Source organism: Rhinoderma darwinii, chromosome 6 (assembly GCF_050947455.1).
Source record: "Rhinoderma darwinii isolate aRhiDar2 chromosome 6, aRhiDar2.hap1, whole genome shotgun sequence".
NCBI classification, from domain to species: domain Eukaryota; kingdom Metazoa; phylum Chordata; class Amphibia; order Anura; family Rhinodermatidae; genus Rhinoderma; species Rhinoderma darwinii.
The window spans coordinates 3,712,720-3,736,029 of NC_134692.1; the positions used below are offsets into that span (position 1 = coordinate 3,712,720).

Consider the following 23,310-nt stretch of genomic DNA (forward strand, 5'->3'; position numbering starts at 1 on the left):
CATGTGATCGCTGTGAATATAGCAGAACCCGAGTCACAGGCGTAAGCTCAAATAAGACACTACAGACATTGCAGTTTTTAGGTGACTTTTCTTTTGCTCTGCCTTTTTTGGCTCAGTGGAAGTTTTGTTTCCATAGACCATCATAGGTTTTTCTTTTACGCTGTTTTTGTAGCGTTTTTTCAGAATAAATCAGGCGCTCTAAAATTTAGTGTAGATAGCGGGGGGGGGGGGGGCAGTCTGTAGTCCAGGGCAGGAGAGTGTTAAATGCTATGTAAACCTTTCAAATATTTTTTTTTTAAATAAAAATATGTAACAGTGTGATTGGTGCTACTTTCAAAATACTTTTTATTAAAAGTTATTTTTACTTTTTGAGATAGAGCTGCTTTGTATCCTGTATATAGAGCGGCCGTATCTAGTGCTGAATCCTGTATATAGAGCGGCCGTATCTAGCGCTGAATCCTGTATATAGAGCGGCTGAATCCTGTATATAGAGCGGCTGTATCTAGCGATGAATCCTGTATATAGAGCGGCTGTATCTAGCGCTGAATCCTGTATATAGAGCGGCTGTATCTAGCGCTGAATCCTGTATATAGAGCGGCTGTATCTAGCGCTGAATCCTGTATATAGAGCGGCTGTATCTAGCTCTGAATCCTGTATATAGAGCGGCCGTATCTAGCGCTGAATCCTGTATATAGAGCGGCTGTATCTAGCGCTGAATCCTGTATATAGAGCGGCTGTATCTAGCGATGAATCCTGTATATAGAGCGGCTGTATCTAGCGCTGAATCCTGTATATAGAGCAGCTGTATCTAGCGCTGAATCCTGTACATAGAGCGGCTGTATCTAGCGCTGAATCCTGTATATAGAGCGGCTGTATCTAGCGCTGAATCCTGTATATAGAGCGGCCGTATCTAGCTCTGAATCCTGTATATAGAGCGGCCGTATCTAGCACTGATTCCTGTATATAGAGCGGCCGTATCTAGCGCTGAATCCTGTATATAGAGCGGCCGTATCTAGCGCTGTGTCCTGTATATAGAGGGGCTGTATCTAGCGCTGAATCCTGTATATAGAGCGGCCGTATCTAGCGCTGAATCCTGTATACAGAGCGACCGTATCTAGCGCTGAATCCTGTATATAGAGCAACTGTATCTAGCGCTGAATCCTGTATATAGAGCGGCTGTATCTAGCGCTGAATCCTGTATATAGAGCGGCTGTATCTAGCGCTGAATCCTGTATATAGAGCGGCTGTATCTAGCGCTGAATCCTGTATATAGAGCGGCTGTATCTAGCGCTGAATCCTGTATATAGAGCGGCTGTATCTAGCTCTGAATCCTGTATATAGAGCGGCCGTATCTAGCACTGATTCCTGTATATAGAGCGGCTGTATCTAGCTCTGAATCCTGTATATAGAGCAGCTACATCTAGCGCTGAATCCTGTATATAGAGCGGCTGTATCTAGCGCTGAATCCTGTATATAGAGCGGCTGTATCTAGCGCTGAATCCTGTATATAGAGCGGCTGTATCTAGCGCTGAATCCTGTATATAGAGCGGCTGTATCTAGCGCTGAATCCTGTATATAGAGCGGCTGTATCTAGCGCTGAATCCTGTATATAGAGCGGCTGTATCTAGCGCTGAATCCTGTATATAGAGCGGCTGTATCTAGCGCTGAATCCTGTATATAGAGCGGCTGTATCTAGCGCTGAATCCTGTATATAGAGCGGCTGTATCTAGCTCTGAATCCTGTATATAGAGCGGCCGTATCTAGCACTGATTCCTGTATATAGAGCGGCTGTATCTAGCTCTGAATCCTGTATATAGAGCAGCTACATCTAGCGCTGAATCCTGTATATAGAGAGGCCGTATCTAGCGCTGAATCCTGTATATATAGCGGTTGTATCTAGCGCTGAATCCTGTATATAGAGCGGCCGTGTCTAGCGCTGAATCCTGTATATAGAGCGGCTGTATCTAGCGCTGAATTCTGTATATAGAGCGGCCGTATCTAGCGCTGAATCCTGCATATAGAGCGGCTGTATCTAGCGCTGAATCCTGTATATAGAGCGGCCGTATCTAGCGCTGAATCCTGTATATAGAGCGGCTGTATCTAGGGCTGAATCCTGTATATAGAGCGGCTGTATCTAGCGCTGAATCCTGTATATAGAGCGGCTGTATCTAGCGCTGAATCCTGTATATAGAGCGACCGTATCTAGCGCTGAATCCTGTATATAGAGCGGCTGTATCTAGCGCTGAATTCTGTATATAGAGCGGCCGTATCTAGCGCTGAATCCTGTATATAGAGCGGATGTATCTAGCGCTGAATCCTGTATATAGAGCGGCCGTATCTAGCGCTGTGTCCTGTATATAGAGGGGCTGTATCTAGCGCTGAATCCTGTATATAGAGCAGCTGTATCTAGCGCTAAATCCTGTATATAGAGCGGCTGTATCTAGCATTGAATCCTGTATATATAGCGGCTGTATCTAGCGCTGAATCCTGTATATAGAGCGGCTGTATCTAGTGCTGAATCCTGTATATAGAGCGGCTGTATCTAGCGCTGAATCCTGTATATAGAGCGGCTGAATCCTGTATATAGAGCGGCTGTATCTAGCGCTGAATCCTGTATATAGAGCGGCTGTATCTAGCGCTGAATCCTGTATATAGAGCGGCTGTATCTAGCCCTGAATCCTGTATATAGAGCGGCTGTATCTAGCTCTGAATTCTGTATATAGAGCGGCCGTATCTAGCGCTGAATCCTGTATATAGAGCGGCTGTATCTAGCGCTGAATCCTGTATATAGAGCGGCTGTATCTAGCGCTGAATCCTGTATATAGAGCGGCTGTATCTAGCGATGAATCCTGTTTATAGAGCGGCCGTATCTAGCGCTGAATCCTGTATATAGAGCGGCTGTATCTAGCGCTGAATCCTGTATATAGAGCGGCTGTATCTAGTGCTGAATCCTGTATATAGAGCGGCTGTATCTACACTGTATCCTGTATATAGAGCGGCTGTATCTAGTGCTGAATCCTGTATATAGAGCGGCTGTATCTAGCGCTGAATCCTGTATATAGAGCGGCTGAATCCTGTATATAGAGCGGCTGTATCTAGCGCTGAATCCTGTATATAGAGCGGCTGTATCTAGCGCTGAATCCTGTATATAGAGCGGCTGTATCTAGCGCTGAATCCTGTATATAGAGCGGCTGTATCTAGCCCTGAATCCTGTATATAGAGCGGCTGTATCTAGCTCTGAATCCTGTATATAGAGCGGCCGTATCTAGCGCTGAATCCTGTATATAGAGCGGCTGTGTCTAGCGCTGAATACTGTATATAGAGCGGCTGTATCTAGCGATGAATCCTGTATATAGAGCGGCTGTATCTAGCGCTGAATCCTGTATATAGAGCGGCTGAATCCTGTATATAGAGCGGCTGTATCTAGCGCTGAATCCTGTATATAGAGCGGCTGTATCTAGCGCTGAATCCTGTATATAGAGCGGCTGTATCTAGCGCTGAATCCTGTATATAGAGCGGCTGTGTCTAGCCCTGAATCCTGTATATAGAGCGGCTGTATCTAGCGCTGAATCCTGTATATAGAGCGGCCGTATCTAGCGCTGAATCGTGTATATAGAGCGGCTATATCTAGCGCTGAATCCTGTATATAGAGCGGCTGTATCTAGCGCTGAATCCTGTATATAGAGCGGCTGTATCTAGCGCTGAATCCTGTATATAGAGCGGCCGTATCTAGCACTGAATCCTGTATATAGAGCGGCCGTATCTAGTGCTGAATACTGTATATAGAGCGGCTGCATCTAGCGCTGAATCCTGTATATAGAGCGGCTGCATTTAGCGCTGAATCCTGTATATAGAGCGGCTGCATCTAGCGCTGAATCCTGTATATAGAGCGGCTGTATCTAGCGCTGAATCCTGTATATAGAGCGGCTGTATCTAGTTCTGAATCCTGTATATAGAGCGGCCGTATCTAGCACTGATTCCTGTATATAGAGCGGCTGTATCTAGCTCTGAATCCTGTATATAGAGCGGCTGTATCTAGCGCTGAATCCTGTATATAGAGCGGCTGAATCCTGTATATAGAGCGGCTGTATCTAGCGCTGAATCCTGTATATAGAGCGGCTGTATCTAGCGCTGAATCCTGTATATAGAGCGGCTGTATCTAGCGCTGAATCCTGTATATAGAGCGGCTGTATCTAGCCCTGAATCCTGTATATAGAGCGGCTGTATCTAGCTCTGAATTCTGTATATAGAGCGGCCGTATCTAGCGCTGAATCCTGTATATAGAGCGGCTGTATCTAGCGCTGAATCCTGTATATAGAGCGGCTGTATCTAGCGCTGAATCCTGTATATAGAGCGGCTGTATCTAGCGATGAATCCTGTTTATAGAGCGGCCGTATCTAGCGCTGAATCCTGTATATAGAGCGGCTGTATCTAGCGCTGAATCCTGTATATAGAGCGGCTGTATCTAGTGCTGAATCCTGTATATAGAGCGGCTGTATCTACACTGTATCCTGTATATAGAGCGGCTGTATCTAGTGCTGAATCCTGTATATAGAGCGGCTGTATCTAGCGCTGAATCCTGTATATAGAGCGGCTGAATCCTGTATATAGAGCGGCTGTATCTAGCGCTGAATCCTGTATATAGAGCGGCTGTATCTAGCGCTGAATCCTGTATATAGAGCGGCTGTATCTAGCGCTGAATCCTGTATATAGAGCGGCTGTATCTAGCCCTGAATCCTGTATATAGAGCGGCCGTATCTAGCGCTGAATCCTGTATATAGAGCGGCTGTATCTAGCGCTGAATCCTGTATATAGAGCGGCCGTATCTAGCGCTGAATCCTGTATATAGAGCGGCTGTATCTAGCGCTGAATACTGTATATAGAGCGGCTGTATCTAGCGATGAATCCTGTATATAGAGCGGCTGTATCTAGCGCTGAATCCTGTATATAGAGCGGCTGTATCTAGCTCTGAATCCTGTATATAGAGCGGCCGTATCTAGCGCTGAATCCTGTATATAGAGCGGCTGTATCTAGCGCTGAATACTGTATATAGAGCGGCTGTATCTAGCGATGAATCCTGTATATAGAGCGGCTGTATCTAGCGCTGAATCCTGTATATAGAGCGGCTGAATCCTGTATATAGAGCGGCTGTATCTAGCGCTGAATCCTGTATATAGAGCGGCTGTATCTAGCGCTGAATCCTGTATATAGAGCGGCTGTATCTAGCGCTGAATCCTGTATATAGAGCGGCTGTGTCTAGCCCTGAATCCTGTATATAGAGCGGCTGTATCTAGCTCTGAATCCTGTATATAGAGCGGCCGTATCTAGCGCTGAATCGTGTATATAGAGCGGCTATATCTAGCGCTGAATCCTGTATATAGAGCGGCTGTATCTAGCGCTGAATCCTGTATATAGAGCGGCTGTATCTAGCGCTGAATCTTGTATATAGAGCGGCCGTATCTAGCACTGAATCCTGTATATAGAGCGGCCGTATCTAGTGCTGAATACTGTATATAGAGCGGCTGCATCTAGCGCTGAATCCTGTATATAGAGCGGCTGCATTTAGCGCTGAATCCTGTATATAGAGCGGCTGCATCTAGCGCTGAATCCTGTATATAGAGCGGCTGTATCTAGCGCTGAATCCTGTATATAGAGCGGCTGTATCTAGTTCTGAATCCTGTATATAGAGCGGCCGTATCTAGCACTGATTCCTGTATATAGAGCGGCTGTATCTAGCGCTGAATCCTGTATATAGAGCGGCTGTATCTAGCGCTGAATCCTGTATATAGTGCGGCTGTATCTAGCGCTGAATCCTGTATATAGAGCGGCCGTATCTAGCGCTGTGTCCTGTATATAGAGGGGCTGTATCTAGCTCTGAATCCTGTATATAGAGCGGCCGTATCTAGCACTGAATCCTGTACATAGAGCGGCTGTATCTAGCGCTGAATCCTGTATATAGAGCGGCTGTATCTAGCGCTGAATCCTGTATATAGAGCGGCTGAATCTAGTGCTGAATCCTGTATATAGAGCGGCTGCATCTAGCGCTGAATCCTGTATATAGAGCGGCTGTATCTAGCGCTGAATCCTGTATATAGAGCGGCCGTATCTAGCGCTGAATCCTGTATATAGAGCGGCCGTATCTAGCACTGAATCCTGTATATAGAGCGGCCGCATCTAGCGCTGAATCCTGTATATAGAGCGGCTGCATCTAGCGCTGAATCCTGTATATAGAGCGGCTGTATCTAGCGCTGAATCCTGTATATAGAGCGGCTGTATGTACACTGTATCCTGTATATAGAGCGGCTGTATCTATTGCTGAATCCTGTATATAGAGCGGCCGCATCTAGCACTGAATCCTCTATATAGAGTGGCTGAATCCTGTATATAGAGCGGCTGTATCTAGCGCTGAATCCTGTATATAGAGCGGCTGTATCTAGCGCTGAATCCTGTATATAGAGCGGCTGTATGTACACTGTATCCTGTATATAGAGCGGCTGTATCTATTGCTGAATCCTGTATATAGAGCGGCCGTATCTAGCGCTGAATCCTGTATATAGAGCGGCTGTATCTAGCACTGAATCCTCTATATAGAGCGGCTGAATCCTGTATATAGAGCGGCTGTATCTAGCGCTGAATCCTGTATATAGAGCGGCTGTATCTAGCGCTGAATCCTGTATATAGAGCGGCTGCATCTATTGCTGAATCCTGTATATAGAGCGGCTGTATCTAGCGCTGAGTCCTGTATATAGAGCGGCCGTATCTAGCGCTCAATCCTGTATATAGAGCAGCTGTGTCTAGCGCTGAATCCTGTATATAGAGCAGCTGTGTCTAGCGCTGAATCCTGTATATAGAGCGGCCGTATCTAGCGCTTAATCCTGTATATAGAGCGGCTGTATCTAGCGCTGAATCCTGTATATAGAGCGGCTGTATCTAGCGCTGAATCCTGTATATAGAGCGGCCGTATCTAGTGCTGAATCCTGTATATAGAGTGGCTGTATCTAGCGCTGAATCCTGTATATAGAGCGGCTGTATCTAGCGATGAATCCTGTATATAGAGCGGCCGTATCTAGCGCTGAATCCTTTTAAATAGAGCGGCTGTATCTAGCGCTGAATCCTGTATATAGAGCGGCTGTATCTAGCGCTGAATCCTGTATATAGAGCGGCCGTATCTAGCGCTGAATCCTGTATATAGAGCGGCCGTATCTAGCGCTGAATCCTGTATATAGAGCGGCCGTATCTAGCGCTGAATCCTGTATATAGAGCGGCCGTATCTAGCGCTGAATCCTGTATATAGAGCGGCCGTATCTAGCGCTGAATCCTGTATATAGAGCGGCCGTATCTAGCGCTGAATCCTGTATATAGAGCGGCCGTATCTAGCGCTGAATCCTGTATATAGAGCGGCTGTATCTAGCGCTGAATCCTGTATATAGAGCGGCTGTATCCTGTATATAGAGCGGCTGTATCTAGCGCTGAATCCTGTATATAGAGCGGCTGTATCTAGCGCTGAATCCTGTATATAGAGCGGCTGTATCTAGCGCTGAATCCTGTATATAGAGCGGCTGTATCTAGCGCTGAATCCTGTATATAGAGCGGCTGCATCTAGCGCTGAATCCTGTATATAGAGCGACTACATCTAGCGCTGAATCCTGTATCCGTCATGTCAGAGACACCGGACCCGCTGACACTGAACCCGTCAGTCACTTGGACCTGGCGGATACAGGATTCAGTGCAAGATACAGGGCTGACCTTGGAGGTGGGCGAGGCATCACCTCTCACTACTGATGGGGGCGCCATTGGCCTGGGCCCCCGGATCTTGCACCCCCGATTACTGATGTTTTATCCCGCACACATGAATAGGCAGCGGCTCTGTACCCAGACACAGTACCCAGTTTGTGGATTGGGGCGTGTTATTTGGACGCTGTATATGGTGCCAGCAAGGAAGGTCCAGCTCAGGGCACCATCCAACTTATGGCAACATAATGCACAGCCAAAACAATTCTGAGAGATTTTTGCATGCTTCATCCCATTGAGAAGTTGCAGAACTTTATAAATCGAGAAGGAGGAGGAGGCCGCTTGTTTTCTTAGTGTTTACTTAGCTCTTGTCCACAGTTACTTTCTATGGGACTGTTAATTTTTAAGAACTGCATTTATGGTTACAGCGACATAAAGCAAAGTCCCTGGAGATGGTAATGACAGTTAACGCTTACAGTCCCAGGCCAGGCTATGTGCATGGTCATAAACTAACAACCAGCTGACATGAATGTCCTACATGACCCAGAGGGGTTAAAGGGCATTACCAGAAATCTGGAGACAAAATCCCGGGTCAGAGTCCACAATGATAAAGTTATTTCTTAAAAAATCCCTTGTCTTCCAATGTTCATGTTCCCATGCGCCGGGCTGTATTTAAGCAGCACCCACCACCGAACTTTGAGAGAAATGGAGTCTTAGGGTCCTATTACATCGGCTACGAAACAGCTCATTGAACGGCGCTAATACGCTCCTTTCCAAGAAGTTATGTATGGAGACGAGCGGTCGTTACTATGATCACCCGTCCCAATACATTATTATCATGTCGGCAGCGCGTCTCCCTGTTTAAACACCAAGATGCGCTGCCGACAACCAGACTATTTTATGCTGCAGAAACTACCAGATCAGCAGATGAACGAGCGTTTTCCCGATAATTGGCCCGTGTAATAGGACCCTTAGTCCGCTGTATGCATTCATTAACTCCTCCCACTATGATGTCATGACTGAACTACATTGTCCAACATGCTTAGCTGCCAGGCAAATATTATTATGGAGCGTTAAATGGTAACTTATTGTTAGAAGCTTTGTATTAACATCAGCAATCTGCAGCCTGGTGCAACACTACAAGTCCCAGCATGTCATCAAGTCTGCACAGAGACTGCACAGAAGGAAGAGATGCTGTACAGAGACTGCACAGGAGGAAGAGATGCTGTACAGGGGGAAGAGGTGCTGTACAGAGACTGCACAGGAGGAAGAGATGCTGTACAGAGACTGCACAGGAGGAAGAGATGCTGTACAGAGACTGCACAGGAGGAAGAGATGCTGTACAGAGACTGCACAGGAGGAAGAGATGCTGTACAGAGACTGCACAGGAGGAAGAGATGCTGTACAGAGACTGCACAGGAGGAAGAGATGCTTTACAGAAACTGCACAGGAGGAAGAGATGCTGCAGAGACTGCACAGGAGGAAGAGATACTGTACAGAGATTGCACAGAAAGCAGAGATGCTGTACAGAGACTGCACAGGAGGAAGAGATGCTGTACAGAGTCTTCACAGGAGGAAGAGATGCACGGAGACTGCACCGGAGGAAGAGTTGCTGCACGGAGACTGCACAGGAGGAAGAGTTGCTGTACGGAGACTGCATAGGAGGAAGAGATGCTGTTCGGAGACTGCACAGGAGGAAGAGATGCTGCACAGGGACTGCACAGGAGGAAGAGATGCTACACAGACTGCACAGGAGGAAGAGATGCTGTACAGGGACTGCACAGGAGGAAGAGATGCTTCACAGAGACTGCACAGGAGGAAGAGATGCTGTACAGAGACTGCACAGGAGGAAGAGATGCTGTACAGAGACTGCACAGGAGGAAGAGATGCTGCACAGATACTGCACAGGAGGAAGAGATGCTGCACAGAGACCCCACAGGAGGCAGAGATGCTGCAGAGACCGCACAGGAGGAAGAGATGATGTACAGAGATTGCACAGGAGGAAGAGATGCTGTACAGATACTGCACAGGAGGAAGAGATGCTGCACAGAGACCCCACAGGAGGCAGAGATGCTGCAGAGACCGCACAGGAGGCAGAGATGCTGCAGAGACCGCACAGGAGGAAGAGATGATGTACAGAGATTGCACAGGAGGAAGAGATGCTGTACAGAGACTGCACAGGAGGAAGAGATGCTGTACAGAGACTGCACAGGAGGAAGAGATGCTGTACAGAGACTGCACAGGAGGAAGAGATGCTGCAGAGACTGCACAGGAGTAAGAGATGCTGTACAGAGACTGCAAAGTAGGAAGAGATGCTGTACAGAGACTGCACAGGAGGAAGAGATGCTGCACAGACTGCACAGGAGGAAGAGATGCTGTACAGGGACTGCACAGGAGGAAGAGATGCTTCACAGAGACTGCACAGGAGGAAGAGATGCTTCACAGAGACTGCACAGGAGGAAGAGATGCTTCACAGAGACTGCACAGGAGGAAGAGATGCTGTACAGAGACTGCACAGGAGGAAGAGATGCTGTACAGAGACTGCACAGGAGGAAGAGATGCTGCACAGAGACTGCACAGGAGGAAGAGATGCTGCACAGATACTGCACAGGAGGAAGAGATGCTGCACAGAGACCCCACAGGAGGCAGAATGCTGCAGAGACCCCACAGGAGGCAGAGATGCTGCAGAGACCGCACAGGAGGCAGAGATGCTGCAGAGACCGCACAGGAGGCAGAGATGCTGTACAGAGACTGCACAGGAGGAAGAGATGCTGTACAGAGACTGCACAGGAGGAAGAGATGCTGTACAGAGACTGCACAGGAGGAAGAGATGCTGCACAGAGACTGCACAGGAGGAAGAGATGCTTTACAGAGACTGCACAGGAGGAAGAGATGCTGTACAGATACTGCACAGGAGGAAGAGATGCTGCACAGAGACTGCATGGAGAAAAAGCAGCACCGTTACATTTTTGGCTGGGGTTCACTTTAATAACTTATTTCTACTGTACATTGTATCAAGACTGGGAAATGATCTCATGTATAACAATGTTCCTGCTGGAATCCTCTCCCACCAGGGCTGTTGTAACACATTGAAGGGCGCCGCACAGAGCTCCCATGAGTGGCCCCCAAAACATTTTGTGCATTGTCTTCTGACGTATCTACAGTGAATAAACATAAGAACAATTCTATCCATATAGAGGTTTAATTTTTTAGACACATTAATAGGGAAAGGTTGTGACTCCCAGGGGACATCTAGTCTGACTGAGGTATATTCTAACCATTTTCTTCTCCATCCAGCCTAGACTGTTGTGAGAACTTCATCCATCCATGACTCATCTTTGTTGTTTTCTAGGATTGTCTAGACTGTAACAAACCCTCAGATGTGAAAAGTATTAGACGTGTCACGTGAAGTCCTCACTGGCCACGTCACTAAAGTAAAAAATGTAATTGAAAATCAAATTACATTCGATGTCTCTTGTGAGCTGCATCTTTGTGTAATGTTTACCGGCTGATCATTTTATTCCGTTTTGGTCGCTTTAAAGATTAGGGCACAGCTACGATCAGTGACTCCAGCTTAACTGCACTGTCTATTGGAGTCTGGGGTAGTCTGAAATCCACCTCCTGTCACCCTAATTGTCAGGCTGCTTCTCCGTCACTCTCACATGCTTTACACTGCAACTCTACTTCAGGACACGGCAATAATGAGTGACTCCGCATTGTCCAGGCGGCTCATGCCATTGCTATGTGGCCCCCAGGGTTCAGCCCTAGTTGGTTCCATGCCTAATGTGCTGCAATGTTAGAAAACAAGGAGGTGGAAATTGTACTTGAGACATGAAAATGAGATACGAACCCCAGGATCTTCTGTCGCAGGTGTTTGAGGTGCTGCTTGACACTCCAACTTTCCTAAAGGCGCTGAATCCTGTATATAGAGCGGCTGTATCTAGCGCTGAATTCTGTATATAGAGCGGCCGTATCTAGCGCTGAATCCTGCATATAGAGCGGCTGTATCTAGCGCTGAATCCTGTATATAGAGCGGCCGTATCTAGCGCTGAATCCTGTATATAGAGCGGCTGTATCTAGGGCTGAATCCTGTATATAGAGCGGCTGTATCTAGCGCTGAATCCTGTATATAGAGCGGCTGTATCTAGCGCTGAATCCTGTATATAGAGCGACCGTATCTAGCGCTGAATCCTGTATATAGAGCGGCTGTATCTAGCGCTGAATTCTGTATATAGAGCGGCCGTATCTAGCGCTGAATCCTGTATATAGAGCGGATGTATCTAGCGCTGAATCCTGTATATAGAGCGGCCGTATCTAGCGCTGTGTCCTGTATATAGAGGGGCTGTATCTAGCGCTGAATCCTGTATATAGAGCAGCTGTATCTAGCGCTAAATCCTGTATATAGAGCGGCTGTATCTAGCATTGAATCCTGTATATATAGCGGCTGTATCTAGCGCTGAATCCTGTATATAGAGCGGCTGTATCTAGTGCTGAATCCTGTATATAGAGCGGCTGTATCTAGCGCTGAATCCTGTATATAGAGCGGCTGAATCCTGTATATAGAGCGGCTGTATCTAGCGCTGAATCCTGTATATAGAGCGGCTGTATCTAGCGCTGAATCCTGTATATAGAGCGGCTGTATCTAGCCCTGAATCCTGTATATAGAGCGGCTGTATCTAGCTCTGAATTCTGTATATAGAGCGGCCGTATCTAGCGCTGAATCCTGTATATAGAGCGGCTGTATCTAGCGCTGAATCCTGTATATAGAGCGGCTGTATCTAGCGCTGAATCCTGTATATAGAGCGGCTGTATCTAGCGATGAATCCTGTTTATAGAGCGGCCGTATCTAGCGCTGAATCCTGTATATAGAGCGGCTGTATCTAGCGCTGAATCCTGTATATAGAGCGGCTGTATCTAGTGCTGAATCCTGTATATAGAGCGGCTGTATCTACACTGTATCCTGTATATAGAGCGGCTGTATCTAGTGCTGAATCCTGTATATAGAGCGGCTGTATCTAGCGCTGAATCCTGTATATAGAGCGGCTGAATCCTGTATATAGAGCGGCTGTATCTAGCGCTGAATCCTGTATATAGAGCGGCTGTATCTAGCGCTGAATCCTGTATATAGAGCGGCTGTATCTAGCGCTGAATCCTGTATATAGAGCGGCTGTATCTAGCCCTGAATCCTGTATATAGAGCGGCTGTATCTAGCTCTGAATCCTGTATATAGAGCGGCCGTATCTAGCGCTGAATCCTGTATATAGAGCGGCTGTGTCTAGCGCTGAATACTGTATATAGAGCGGCTGTATCTAGCGATGAATCCTGTATATAGAGCGGCTGTATCTAGCGCTGAATCCTGTATATAGAGCGGCTGAATCCTGTATATAGAGCGGCTGTATCTAGCGCTGAATCCTGTATATAGAGCGGCTGTATCTAGCGCTGAATCCTGTATATAGAGCGGCTGTATCTAGCGCTGAATCCTGTATATAGAGCGGCTGTGTCTAGCCCTGAATCCTGTATATAGAGCGGCTGTATCTAGCGCTGAATCCTGTATATAGAGCGGCCGTATCTAGCGCTGAATCGTGTATATAGAGCGGCTATATCTAGCGCTGAATCCTGTATATAGAGCGGCTGTATCTAGCGCTGAATCCTGTATATAGAGCGGCTGTATCTAGCGCTGAATCCTGTATATAGAGCGGCCGTATCTAGCACTGAATCCTGTATATAGAGCGGCCGTATCTAGTGCTGAATACTGTATATAGAGCGGCTGCATCTAGCGCTGAATCCTGTATATAGAGCGGCTGCATTTAGCGCTGAATCCTGTATATAGAGCGGCTGCATCTAGCGCTGAATCCTGTATATAGAGCGGCTGTATCTAGCGCTGAATCCTGTATATAGAGCGGCTGTATCTAGTTCTGAATCCTGTATATAGAGCGGCCGTATCTAGCACTGATTCCTGTATATAGAGCGGCTGTATCTAGCTCTGAATCCTGTATATAGAGCGGCTGTATCTAGCGCTGAATCCTGTATATAGAGCGGCTGAATCCTGTATATAGAGCGGCTGTATCTAGCGCTGAATCCTGTATATAGAGCGGCTGTATCTAGCGCTGAATCCTGTATATAGAGCGGCTGTATCTAGCGCTGAATCCTGTATATAGAGCGGCTGTATCTAGCCCTGAATCCTGTATATAGAGCGGCTGTATCTAGCTCTGAATTCTGTATATAGAGCGGCCGTATCTAGCGCTGAATCCTGTATATAGAGCGGCTGTATCTAGCGCTGAATCCTGTATATAGAGCGGCTGTATCTAGCGCTGAATCCTGTATATAGAGCGGCTGTATCTAGCGATGAATCCTGTTTATAGAGCGGCCGTATCTAGCGCTGAATCCTGTATATAGAGCGGCTGTATCTAGCGCTGAATCCTGTATATAGAGCGGCTGTATCTAGTGCTGAATCCTGTATATAGAGCGGCTGTATCTACACTGTATCCTGTATATAGAGCGGCTGTATCTAGTGCTGAATCCTGTATATAGAGCGGCTGTATCTAGCGCTGAATCCTGTATATAGAGCGGCTGAATCCTGTATATAGAGCGGCTGTATCTAGCGCTGAATCCTGTATATAGAGCGGCTGTATCTAGCGCTGAATCCTGTATATAGAGCGGCTGTATCTAGCGCTGAATCCTGTATATAGAGCGGCTGTATCTAGCCCTGAATCCTGTATATAGAGCGGCCGTATCTAGCGCTGAATCCTGTATATAGAGCGGCTGTATCTAGCGCTGAATCCTGTATATAGAGCGGCCGTATCTAGCGCTGAATCCTGTATATAGAGCGGCTGTATCTAGCGCTGAATACTGTATATAGAGCGGCTGTATCTAGCGATGAATCCTGTATATAGAGCGGCTGTATCTAGCGCTGAATCCTGTATATAGAGCGGCTGTATCTAGCTCTGAATCCTGTATATAGAGCGGCCGTATCTAGCGCTGAATCCTGTATATAGAGCGGCTGTATCTAGCGCTGAATACTGTATATAGAGCGGCTGTATCTAGCGATGAATCCTGTATATAGAGCGGCTGTATCTAGCGCTGAATCCTGTATATAGAGCGGCTGAATCCTGTATATAGAGCGGCTGTATCTAGCGCTGAATCCTGTATATAGAGCGGCTGTATCTAGCGCTGAATCCTGTATATAGAGCGGCTGTATCTAGCGCTGAATCCTGTATATAGAGCGGCTGTGTCTAGCCCTGAATCCTGTATATAGAGCGGCTGTATCTAGCTCTGAATCCTGTATATAGAGCGGCCGTATCTAGCGCTGAATCGTGTATATAGAGCGGCTATATCTAGCGCTGAATCCTGTATATAGAGCGGCTGTATCTAGCGCTGAATCCTGTATATAGAGCGGCTGTATCTAGCGCTGAATCTTGTATATAGAGCGGCCGTATCTAGCACTGAATCCTGTATATAGAGCGGCCGTATCTAGTGCTGAATACTGTATATAGAGCGGCTGCATCTAGCGCTGAATCCTGTATATAGAGCGGCTGCATTTAGCGCTGAATCCTGTATATAGAGCGGCTGCATCTAGCGCTGAATCCTGTATATAGAGCGGCTGTATCTAGCGCTGAATCCTGTATATAGAGCGGCTGTATCTAGTTCTGAATCCTGTATATAGAGCGGCCGTATCTAGCACTGATTCCTGTATATAGAGCGGCTGTATCTAGCGCTGAATCCTGTATATAGAGCGGCTGTATCTAGCGCTGAATCCTGTATATAGTGCGGCTGTATCTAGCGCTGAATCCTGTATATAGAGCGGCCGTATCTAGCGCTGTGTCCTGTATATAGAGGGGCTGTATCTAGCTCTGAATCCTGTATATAGAGCGGCCGTATCTAGCACTGAATCCTGTACATAGAGCGGCTGTATCTAGCGCTGAATCCTGTATATAGAGCGGCTGTATCTAGCGCTGAATCCTGTATATAGAGCGGCTGAATCTAGTGCTGAATCCTGTATATAGAGCGGCTGCATCTAGCGCTGAATCCTGTATATAGAGCGGCTGTATCTAGCGCTGAATCCTGTATATAGAGCGGCCGTATCTAGCGCTGAATCCTGTATATAGAGCGGCCGTATCTAGCACTGAATCCTGTATATAGAGCGGCCGCATCTAGCGCTGAATCCTGTATATAGAGCGGCTGCATCTAGCGCTGAATCCTGTATATAGAGCGGCTGTATCTAGCGCTGAATCCTGTATATAGAGCGGCTGTATGTACACTGTATCCTGTATATAGAGCGGCTGTATCTATTGCTGAATCCTGTATATAGAGCGGCCGCATCTAGCACTGAATCCTCTATATAGAGTGGCTGAATCCTGTATATAGAGCGGCTGTATCTAGCGCTGAATCCTGTATATAGAGCGGCTGTATCTAGCGCTGAATCCTGTATATAGAGCGGCTGTATGTACACTGTATCCTGTATATAGAGCGGCTGTATCTATTGCTGAATCCTGTATATAGAGCGGCCGTATCTAGCGCTGAATCCTGTATATAGAGCGGCTGTATCTAGCACTGAATCCTCTATATAGAGCGGCTGAATCCTGTATATAGAGCGGCTGTATCTAGCGCTGAATCCTGTATATAGAGCGGCTGTATCTAGCGCTGAATCCTGTATATAGAGCGGCTGCATCTATTGCTGAATCCTGTATATAGAGCGGCTGTATCTAGCGCTGAGTCCTGTATATAGAGCGGCCGTATCTAGCGCTCAATCCTGTATATAGAGCAGCTGTGTCTAGCGCTGAATCCTGTATATAGAGCAGCTGTGTCTAGCGCTGAATCCTGTATATAGAGCGGCCGTATCTAGCGCTTAATCCTGTATATAGAGCGGCTGTATCTAGCGCTGAATCCTGTATATAGAGCGGCTGTATCTAGCGCTGAATCCTGTATATAGAGCGGCCGTATCTAGTGCTGAATCCTGTATATAGAGTGGCTGTATCTAGCGCTGAATCCTGTATATAGAGCGGCTGTATCTAGCGATGAATCCTGTATATAGAGCGGCCGTATCTAGCGCTGAATCCTTTTAAATAGAGCGGCTGTATCTAGCGCTGAATCCTGTATATAGAGCGGCTGTATCTAGCGCTGAATCCTGTATATAGAGCGGCCGTATCTAGCGCTGAATCCTGTATATAGAGCGGCCGTATCTAGCGCTGAATCCTGTATATAGAGCGGCCGTATCTAGCGCTGAATCCTGTATATAGAGCGGCCGTATCTAGCGCTGAATCCTGTATATAGAGCGGCCGTATCTAGCGCTGAATCCTGTATATAGAGCGGCCGTATCTAGCGCTGAATCCTGTATATAGAGCGGCCGTATCTAGCGCTGAATCCTGTATATAGAGCGGCTGTATCTAGCGCTGAATCCTGTATATAGAGCGGCTGTATCCTGTATATAGAGCGGCTGTATCTAGCGCTGAATCCTGTATATAGAGCGGCTGTATCTAGCGCTGAATCCTGTATATAGAGCGGCTGTATCTAGCGCTGAATCCTGTATATAGAGCGGCTGTATCTAGCGCTGAATCCTGTATATAGAGCGGCTGCATCTAGCGCTGAATCCTGTATATAGAGCGACTACATCTAGCGCTGAATCCTGTATCCGTCATGTCAGAGACACCGGACCCGCTGACACTGAACCCGTCAGTCACTTGGACCTGGCGGATACAGGATTCAGTGCAAGATACAGGGCTGACCTTGGAGGTGGGCGAGGCATCACCTCTCACTACTGATGGGGGCGCCATTGGCCTGGGCCCCCGGATCTTGCACCCCCGATTACTGATGTTTTATCCCGCACACATGAATAGGCAGCGGCTCTGTACCCAGACACAGTACCCAGTTTGTGGATTGGGGCGTGTTATTTGGACGCTGTATATGGTGCCAGCAAGGAAGGTCCAGCTCAGGGCACCATCCAACTTATGGCAACATAATGCACAGCCAAAACAATTCTGAGAGATTTTTGCATGCTTCATCCCATTGAGAAGTTGCAGAACTTTATAAATCGAGAAGGAGGAGGAGGCCGCTTGTTTTCTTAGTGTTTACTTAGCTCTTGTCCACAGTTACTTTCTATGGGACTGTTAATTTTTAAGAACTGCATTTATGGTTACAGCGACATAAAGCAAAGTCCCTGGAGATGGTAATGACAGTTAACGCTTACAGTCCCAGGCCAGGCTATGTGCATGGTCATAAACTAACAACCAGCTGACATGAATGTCCTACATGACCCAGAGGGGTTAAAGGGCATTACCAGAAATCTGGAGACAAAATCCCGGGTCAGAGTCCACAATGATAAAGTTATTTCTTAAAAAATCCCTTGTCTTCCAATGTTCATGTTCCCATGCGCCGGGCTGTATTTAAGCAGCACCCACCACCGAACTTTGAGAGAAATGGAGTCTTAGGGTCCTATTACATCGGCTACGAAACAGCTCATTGAACGGCGCTAATACGCTCCTTTCCAAGAAGTTATGTATGGAGACGAGCGGTCGTTACTATGATCACCCGTCCCAATACATTATTATCATGTCGGCAGCGCGTCTCCCTGTTTAAACACCAAGATGCGCTGCCGACAACCAGACTATTTTATGCTGCAGAAACTACCAGATCAGCAGATGAACGAGCGTTTTCCCGATAATTGGCCCGTGTAATAGGACCCTTAGTCCGCTGTATGCATTCATTAACTCCTCCCACTATGATGTCATGACTGAACTACATTGTCCAACATGCTTAGCTGCCAGGCAAATATTATTATGGAGCGTTAAATGGTAACTTATTGTTAGAAGCTTTGTATTAACATCAGCAATCTGCAGCCTGGTGCAACACTACAAGTCCCAGCATGTCATCAAGTCTGCACAGAGACTGCACAGAAGGAAGAGATGCTGTACAGAGACTGCACAGGAGGAAGAGATGCTGTACAGGGGGAAGAGGTGCTGTACAGAGACTGCACAGGAGGAAGAGATGCTGTACAGAGACTGCACAGGAGGAAGAGATGCTGTACAGAGACTGCACAGGAGGAAGAGATGCTGTACAGAGACTGCACAGGAGGAAGAGATGCTGTACAGAGACTGCACAGGAGGAAGAGATGCTGTACAGAGACTGCACAGGAGGAAGAGATGCTTTACAGAAACTGCACAGGAGGAAGAGATGCTGCAGAGACTGCACAGGAGGAAGAGATACTGTACAGAGATTGCACAGAAAGCAGAGATGCTGTACAGAGACTGCACAGGAGGAAGAGATGCTGTACAGAGTCTTCACAGGAGGAAGAGATGCACGGAGACTGCACCGGAGGAAGAGTTGCTGCACGGAGACTGCACAGGAGGAAGAGTTGCTGTACGGAGACTGCATAGGAGGAAGAGATGCTGTTCGGAGACTGCACAGGAGGAAGAGATGCTGCACAGGGACTGCACAGGAGGAAGAGATGCTACACAGACTGCACAGGAGGAAGAGATGCTGTACAGGGACTGCACAGGAGGAAGAGATGCTTCACAGAGACTGCACAGGAGGAAGAGATGCTGTACAGAGACTGCACAGGAGGAAGAGATGCTGTACAGAGACTGCACAGGAGGAAGAGATGCTGCACAGATACTGCACAGGAGGAAGAGATGCTGCACAGAGACCCCACAGGAGGCAGAGATGCTGCAGAGACCGCACAGGAGGAAGAGATGATGTACAGAGATTGCACAGGAGGAAGAGATGCTGTACAGATACTGCACAGGAGGAAGAGATGCTGCACAGAGACCCCACAGGAGGCAGAGATGCTGCAGAGACCGCACAGGAGGCAGAGATGCTGCAGAGACCGCACAGGAGGAAGAGATGATGTACAGAGATTGCACAGGAGGAAGAGATGCTGTACAGAGACTGCACAGGAGGAAGAGATGCTGTACAGAGACTGCACAGGAGGAAGAGATGCTGTACAGAGACTGCACAGGAGGAAGAGATGCTGCAGAGACTGCACAGGAGTAAGAGATGCTGTACAGAGACTGCAAAGTAGGAAGAGATGCTGTACAGAGACTGCACAGGAGGAAGAGATGCTGCACAGACTGCACAGGAGGAAGAGATGCTGTACAGGGACTGCACAGGAGGAAGAGATGCTTCACAGAGACTGCACAGGAGGAAGAGATGCTTCACAGAGACTGCACAGGAGGAAGAGATGCTTCACAGAGACTGCACAGGAGGAAGAGATGCTGTACAGAGACTGCACAGGAGGAAGAGATGCTGTACAGAGACTGCACAGGAGGAAGAGATGCTGCACAGAGACTGCACAGGAGGAAGAGATGCTGCACAGATACTGCACAGGAGGAAGAGATGCTGCACAGAGACCCCACAGGAGGCAGAATGCTGCAGAGACCCCACAGGAGGCAGAGATGCTGCAGAGACCGCACAGGAGGCAGAGATGCTGCAGAGACCGCACAGGAGGCAGAGATGCTGTACAGAGACTGCACAGGAGGAAGAGATGCTGTACAGAGACTGCACAGGAGGAAGAGATGCTGTACAGAGACTGCACAGGAGGAAGAGATGCTGCACAGAGACTGCACAGGAGGAAGAGATGCTTTACAGAGACTGCACAGGAGGAAGAGATGCTGTACAGATACTGCACAGGAGGAAGAGATGCTGCACAGAGACTGCATGGAGAAAAAGCAGCACCGTTACATTTTTGGCTGGGGTTCACTTTAATAACTTATTTCTACTGTACATTGTATCAAGACTGGGAAATGATCTCATGTATAACAATGTTCCTGCTGGAATCCTCTCCCACCAGGGCTGTTGTAACACATTGAAGGGCGCCGCACAGAGCTCCCATGAGTGGCCCCCAAAACATTTTGTGCATTGTCTTCTGACGTATCTACAGTGAATAAACATAAGAACAATTCTATCCATATAGAGGTTTAATTTTTTAGACACATTAATAGGGAAAGGTTGTGACTCCCAGGGGACATCTAGTCTGACTGAGGTATATTCTAACCATTTTCTTCTCCATCCAGCCTAGACTGTTGTGAGAACTTCATCCATCCATGACTCATCTTTGTTGTTTTCTAGGATTGTCTAGACTGTAACAAACCCTCAGATGTGAAAAGTATTAGACGTGTCACGTGAAGTCCTCACTGGCCACGTCACTAAAGTAAAAAATGTAATTGAAAATCAAATTACATTCGATGTCTCTTGTGAGCTGCATCTTTGTGTAATGTTTACCGGCTGATCATTTTATTCCGTTTTGGTCGCTTTAAAGATTAGGGCACAGCTACGATCAGTGACTCCAGCTTAACTGCACTGTCTATTGGAGTCTGGGGTAGTCTGAAATCCACCTCCTGTCACCCTAATTGTCAGGCTGCTTCTCCGTCACTCTCACATGCTTTACACTGCAACTCTACTTCAGGACACGGCAATAATGAGTGACTCCGCATTGTCCAGGCGGCTCATGCCATTGCTATGTGGCCCCCAGGGTTCAGCCCTAGTTGGTTCCATGCCTAATGTGCTGCAATGTTAGAAAACAAGGAGGTGGAAATTGTACTTGAGACATGAAAATGAGATACGAACCCCAGGATCTTCTGTCGCAGGTGTTTGAGGTGCTGCTTGACACTCCAACTTTCCTAAAGGGGCCTAATTTATCTTTGCCATGGGGCCCCCCATCCTCTATATATACCATTGGTCTCATCAGAGACTCAGGTTGTTGCTCTGATTTCTTGCTTTACACTGCAGCTCTGCTTGTTCAGATTAACATCATGAACAAAAGGATTAGAAACCTCTACCTGACGATTCATGGAACTCAACGGATAATCACGCTTGACGCCACCACTTGACGACGGCTGCACTTCTGAACTAAACTCGCTCATTCAAACCATTAACATACTGTATACATATATATTTATATTCAGTATTTATATATACAACGATCAGAGATAAACACCTGAGAGCCGTTAGCGCAGATATCCGCATTGGTTTTATTAGGGAACAATTTCACAGCTCATGTGACTAAGGCCCTGTTCACACAGAGTTTTTTGCCATGGTGGTTTCCCCGGAAATCACGGCAAAAACTGCGGCAAAAACGAGCCGAAATTGGCTGCCATTGATTTCAATGGGAGGTGGAGGCGATTTTTTTTACCGCGAGCAAAAAAACTGTCCGTGGAAAAAGAAGCGACATGCTCTATCTTGAGGCGTTTTCCACCTCAAAAACCCCATTGAAATCAATGGGAGACGGAAATAAACGTGTTTTTTACGTGTTTTTCAGCAAGAAACGTGTGCGGAATTTCACTTTGTGTCATAAGGGTCCCGACGTGGGCCGTGTAAATGAGAACCAATCAACGAGACCGCTCTACGGAGCTATGATTGGTTATGTGTGAGGACGAACGCTCGTTACTCCGATCACCCGTTCCCATCCATTATTATCATGTCGGCAGCGCCTCTCCCTAATTACACCCCAAGATGATCTGCCGACAACTAGAATAGTTTTATTTACATCCAGAGGCTAAAAACCCATCCTAAGCCAGTCCTGTTAATCAGCGTCAAAACGACGGAGACAAACGGAAACCATTTGCACCTGATCCGTTCCTATTGAAATCAATGGTGATGCAAACGGAAAACTATGGTTTCCGTTTGTTTCAGTTTGGATTCCGTTCTTGGGTTCCCCTGACGGAAAACTCAGACAGAACCCATGAACGGAGTCCCAGCACTTAAAGGGTCTGTCTAGTCTTATGTAAAGCTAAATCACTATAGAATGAAAAAGTTCTAAAACTTTCTAATCGACTTTGTGTTTTCAGTAGTTTCAAGATCTTTGCTTGCTTGCTGTCAATGAATGGACACATGTGTGCGTTTTTTTGCGCATTGCAGTCCCGTGTGTCATCAGTGTTTGGTGCGTGGCTTCATGATTTTCACGCATATGCCATCCTTATGACACGCGGTTTTGATGCTTAGAAACTGCAATGAATGCGGTGCTTTTTTTTTTACCTTCATTTATTTAACAACTGTAGCGCGAATCATGCGCGGCACACGGAAGTGCGTCCGTGTGCTGTGCGCGGTTTTGACTTCAATGGGTGCCTGATGCTCAAAAAACGCTCAAGTATAGGACATGACGTGAGTTTTACGCAGCGGACATACACTGCGTGAAAATCACGGACTGTCTGAACGGCCCCATTGCGTTACATAGGTCCGTGCAACGCGCAGGATTTTCACGCCCGTATCACGGACGTGATACACGTTCGTGTAAATAAGGCCTTAAGAGTTCGCCCTGGGCTCACTATATAAATTCACACGCCGGCCACCTCATTAATTCTCTGCCTGGACACAGTGGCCGCCTCACCAGACGAGGGCGGACGACGCGTGATCCCCGTTCTGCCGATAGATGCCGGACCCAGAGGTGGAACCTGCAACTGTCAGACATTTATGGGATATTCCGCGGATAAGACATGGAGCCGCTCAATGTGACAAATACGCACAGGGCGGATATACTGAGTAAAAGCACATAGCGTATCCGCCCTGTGTACCGCAGGGAATTCCAGACGAAAAACAGCCCCAAATTGCGATGCAGCAGTCACATGGGATGAAACGTCATCCCCGGAGGCC

The 23,310-nt window shown here is 47.3% G+C and overlaps 1 protein-coding gene across 2 annotated transcripts in view; it reads right to left on the minus strand.

The window, feature by feature from the left end:
- SLC15A2 (solute carrier family 15 member 2) overlaps positions 1-23,310 on the minus strand; it is a 131,649-nt gene that overhangs the window by 74,460 nt on the left and 33,879 nt on the right. The window lies entirely within an intron of this gene.